General features: G+C 41.5%; 1 long non-coding RNA gene across 1 annotated transcript; it reads right to left on the bottom strand.

The window, feature by feature from the left end:
- Positions 1-721: 721 nt before the first annotated feature.
- Positions 722-2,140, bottom strand: LOC140591722 (uncharacterized). The gene is made up of 2 exons (XR_011992034.1): positions 1,970-2,140; positions 722-1,091 (listed from the first exon to the last, which is right to left on the bottom strand). It is a non-coding gene; the product is annotated as an uncharacterized lncRNA (long non-coding RNA).
- Between the last annotated feature and the right edge of the window lie 3,138 nt (positions 2,141-5,278).

Below are 5,278 nucleotides of genomic sequence, written 5' to 3'. Positions count from 1 at the left end.
TGTGCTTGCTGAAAAACACGATGCAAGAAAATACATAAATATCTCTTACATATTATAAGTTTTGTCATGACATTGCAATTGTAAATCTTACCTTTAAAAAATAACTTGTGGGAGTCCAATATTGGCTTAGCAGCCTTTCTTGGCTCCCACTTCGTCAAATGTCTCTATGAGCTCAAGACGTCTGTTGAACTGCTCATATTTGTCTTCCTCTTTTGGGGTGCTCTCCCCAGATAGCAAAATTCTTTTGGGCCAGATCTGGCCCACACTATTCATTTTCCTTTGGCCCAGATACCGCAAAGAATGACGGCCCTGTGACGGCCCAGACCTGGATTTTCTGATTTGGGCCATAACAGGCCCAGTGACGGCCCAGACATGGTTCTTCCTGATTTGGGCCATAACAGGCCCAGTGACGGCCCAGACATGGTTCTTCCTGATTTGGGCCATAACAGGCCCAGTGATGGCCCAGACATGGATTTTCTGATTTGGGCCATAACAGGCCCAGTGACGGCCCAGACATGGATTTTCTGATTTGGGCCATAACAGGCCCAGTGATGGCCCAGACATGGTTCTACCTGATTTGGGCTACAACAGGCCCAGTGACGGCCCAGACATCGATTTTCTGATTTGGGCCATAACAGGCCCAGTGATGGCCCAGACATGGTTCTACCTGATTTGGGCCATAACAGGCCCAGTGACATCATAAAGCACAATGGATACACAATTGATATCAATAAAGTTTATTTTTACTTTTACTATAAACAACATATAAATGCTTTTCAACAAACCACTGATTGATATTTAATTACACTTTACTTTGTAACATCAACAGACAGATGAGGCGTTTAAAGCACTTCACAACATACAAAATATCTAAGAACATGGCCCTGTAAAACTGGTTAATAAAATGTGAAATTTGGGTGGTCAAAAACACACACAAAAAAATCCAAATACAAAACAAGTAAATACATCACAAACAATGGAATTAAGTGTCATTTGCCCTTTTTGCATGTTCCTTCATTCCTCCATCCCTGTCAGGTGCCAACTGAAGCCATCTTTGAATGTTTTTCTCTGCCTCCTGGTCCGTTGCACTCCTAGTTAAGGAATTTTGCAGCCACAACACACAACACAAAACTATTAATGCCACCTGCTTCTAAGGCATAGAACATAAATCATACCATCAAGATCAAGACAGCACCCAACATTTATAGTATAAAACAATTCCAAAACACATACAGTAGTACACAAATAAGGAGATATGAATCATTATGTCCATGACAGAATATCATGAACAAGTAAACAATATTTAAACAGGGTTGTTAATTTCACCATTTAATTCACAACACGTCAAAGTTGTATGCATATATGTATGCAATCTGAAATGTAATATCTGTTCTGATCTGACATAAAAAACACTCATTGCTGAACTGTAACTGTCCAGAAGGCTGCTATATCCAATTCTGCACAGAATATATGATTGTTCCATATGAATTTCATCCCTGTTTTTTTTTTACTGTGACTTTAAGTCGTAAATTGGAACTTGCGGTGCTCATTTTTAACCAAACAAGTTTCAGATATCACCAGCAACAAAGGAGCAGTGGACTGAAGTGACATGTCCCCCATGAAAAGAAAAAAATAGAAGGTGCAGGTTTGGATTAGCTGTGGCGCGAGCTTTATCACTTCTCAGACAGAGAAATGTCGTTTGGCGTGGGAGATTGTTGTGTTAAATGCGTGTGTCCCACACACAATACGTGAGACTTGAGAGCTCTGCAGATGTAATCTAACGTTAAACATCTGATTTAAACTCGAGAGCCCTGTATTTAATATTATGTCAAGGCGTGTGACTTGTTTGAACCGACTTTTTAAAATGAACGATCATTCCCAACATACCGTTCCGACAGAATCTTAAGCTAAAATCTCTGACTAAAAAGGTTAAATGGAACTTTAAAAGTAACTGAAATATTTCACTTACCACAATTCGCTCATTATTATTCAAACTGAATCAGCCATCTAAAGTCGATCGACGCCGTCAACAGCCTCAAAGTCCGGTGAAGTTGCAGTGACGTCTAAAGGACATTGATTGGTCTAAACTGAAACGTTAACGCCCACTTATTTCAGGATTGGTTGTTCAGCGTAGATGATCAAATACCGAATGGTCAATAGAAAAGCCCTATACAAAGTATTCCAAACGGGTTTATATTTTTAAAAGACAAGATTTTAGAGAAGATAAATTAATGTTTTCATTTGTTTTTACTTTTCCTTTTTTAAGTAAACATGTCAGATGAAAAATAATGATTGACGATATACCGTAGTTAACAAAAAATATCCAATAAGTTTTAATGGTTTTCCAATGTTAAACAAAAAAATTATCATATCAGTGGGACTGTACTATGTCAACAGCTGGTGCTTGGAGTCTTTTTGTATGTCAGCCATTGGCCCTTTATTGTGTTTCTCATGATCTTTAGTATAGGCTTTATCCCAAACAGACAGTGGTTATGATATAATAGAGAGCAGAGCCTTCAGCCACAATTTTATGCCAGATGAGGGTCAGGTATGGGACAAAGCATTACCAATGCTCGAACAGACCCAGGTGACATCTTGCAGATTTACATATACAACATAATGAAATGAGAACCTCATATATATTGCCTTAGAAAAGGTGCAACGAGAATGATTCCTGGTCTTAGAGGAATGTCTTATGAGGAGAGGTTAGCGGAAGTGAATCTGTTTAGCCTTGAGCAAAGGAGACTAAGGGGGGATATGATTCAGGTCTATAAGATTCTAACGGGTCTGGATGCTGTTCAGCCAAATGACTATTTCAGTATTAGTCTAAATATTAGAACTCGTGGCCATAAGTGGAAATTAGCGGGAGAACATGTTAAAACAAATTTGAGGAAGCCCTTCTTTACACAGCGTGTAGTTAGAGTATGGAATATTCTTCCTGCTAGTGTAACGGAAGCTAAAACCATGGGTTCCTTTAAATCCGAGCTAGATAAGATTTTAACAACTCTGAGCTATTAGTTAAGTTCTCCCCAAACGAGCTTGATGGGCCGAATGGCCTCCTCTCGTTTGTAAATTTCTTATGTTCTTATAGACTAAGACCAGGGGTCACCTTTTTGAAACTGGGAGCTACTTCACGGGTACTGAGCCTTACGAAGGGCTACCAGTTTGATACATTTTTCTTAAATCATGTATAATAAACGCGTTTTAAATGCTTTCTTTTAGATATTGCCATTTTCAAATCTATATAAATGCAAATGTGATTAAAGAAGAATATCAACAGGATAAAATTAAATTTTAGACGCCATGCTCAATGGTGAGTTGTGCTATTTTTAGAACAGTCACCGTGGGCAACTCATGTGGTCCTTGGGTGCGCCCTGTTGCCCACGGGCACCATGTTGGTGACCCCTCCTATAGACTGTAGTCAGAATGATCTTCCATGTTAAGACTAGTTCTGGTTCGAATTTTTTTGAGAATATTTATCTGACATCAGGCCAGAATTTTACGCCAGGTGAGGGCTAGGTACGACACAAATCATGTTACCAATGCTGAAATGGATGACTGTCAGCCAAAGTCGTCCGACACGCAAAATGCCGACTGTCAGCCAGAATCGTTCGCCGCGCTCAGAACGGTTCTGGCCCAGATTAAAAATGCCGACAGTCAGCCAGAAACGCTCGCCGCGCTCAGAACGGTTCTGGCCCAGATTAAAAATGCCGACAGTCAGCCAGAAACGCTCGCCGCGCTCAGAACGGTTCTGGCCCAGATTAAAAATGCCGACAGTCAGCCAGAATCGCTCGCCGCGCTCAGAACGATTCTGGCCCAGATTAAAAATGCCGACAGTCAGCCAGAATCGTCGCCGTGCTAGGCCCACAATCGGCCCGCAATTTTTTACCGTTGCTGACAGTGAACCGAATGTGCCACAACTCAGCGAGAATCGGCCCACATGTGCTTGCTAACTGGGCAGCAGTGCCGGCTTGACGCCAGATCTGGCCCAGACCTGTCTTCTATGTGCCTGGGCCACATAGACCAAACCACAATCGGGCCACATCTGGCATGCCATAATGTAAACAGTGCCATCATTGCCAGACCTGGCCCATATCTGGTTGACATACCACTTGCCATGCCAGAACTCAGCCAGCAATGCCGGCTTGACGCCAGATCTGGGCCAGACCTGTCTGCTATGTGGGTCCTTGATGGCACCAACTGACCGGCGGCATGCTATTTTTTTTGCATTAATCACCTGTGTATTTGGCAAGAGGCAATCATGTGAAATCCTTTAACACAATGAAAATATGTGGAAATTTACTATACTGATACAATGAAATTAAATGTAATGTAGTACCTGCTGCTTCGTCTCAGCCGCAGGTAATTTATGCATTATCGTTAAATGCCGATCAAGCCGCGTCAAGGATTTGCTGCTACACCCTTCAAGTGGGCAATCGAGTCTCCCAGCATAGCGCCCAGTTGCGGCGCCATACAGCATGTGCCGCTCCTCTTTGCTGTCCACCTTATGGACAGCTTTAAGGTGGCAGGAGACATTCAAATAAACCTTATCGCAAACGGGGCACAGCTGCTTTTTTCGAGGCATTTCTGGAATATCTGAAACAAAATCAGGCATATCAATGAAAGCATTATTTAGTGTCTGAACAACCAGTAGATCATGAAAGCATTATTTCCAGTCTGAACAACCAGTAGATCACGAAAGCATTATTTCCAGTCTAAACAACCAGTAGATCACGAAAGCATTATTTCCAGTCTGAACAACCTGTAGATAATGAAAGCATTATTTCCAGTCTGAACAACCAGTAGATCACGAAAGCATTATTTACAGTCTGAACAACCTGTAGATCATGAAAGCACTGTGAAATATCATTAAACAACGTGTTTGCTAATTAGTCTGCTTTACCATCTAATTAAACAACAACGCGTTTGCTAATCAAAGTCTGCTTTACCATCTGATTAAACAACAACGCGTTTGCTAATCAAAGTCTCCTTTAACATCGAATTAAACAACAACGCGTTTGCTAATCAAAGTCTCCTTTAACATCGAATTAAACAACAATGTGTTTGCTAATCAAAGTCCCCTTTAATCCTGCTTCGTTCACAAGGAGCAGGATATCTATTAGTTCCTAAAGTAGACAGGGCTGCGGCAGGCTGCAGAGCATTCTCTTACAGAGCTCCGCAGCTGTGGAATGGTCTCCCGGCAGATGTGTGGGATTCAGGCAAACTCTCGCTTTTCAAGTCTAGATTAAAAACGCACTTGTATAGCTTAGCATATAGG

This window comes from Paramormyrops kingsleyae, chromosome 6 (genome assembly GCF_048594095.1).
Source record: "Paramormyrops kingsleyae isolate MSU_618 chromosome 6, PKINGS_0.4, whole genome shotgun sequence".
Classification (NCBI taxonomy): Eukaryota; Metazoa; Chordata; class Actinopteri; order Osteoglossiformes; family Mormyridae; genus Paramormyrops; species Paramormyrops kingsleyae.
This window is presented reverse-complemented; position numbering and strand designations above follow the sequence as displayed.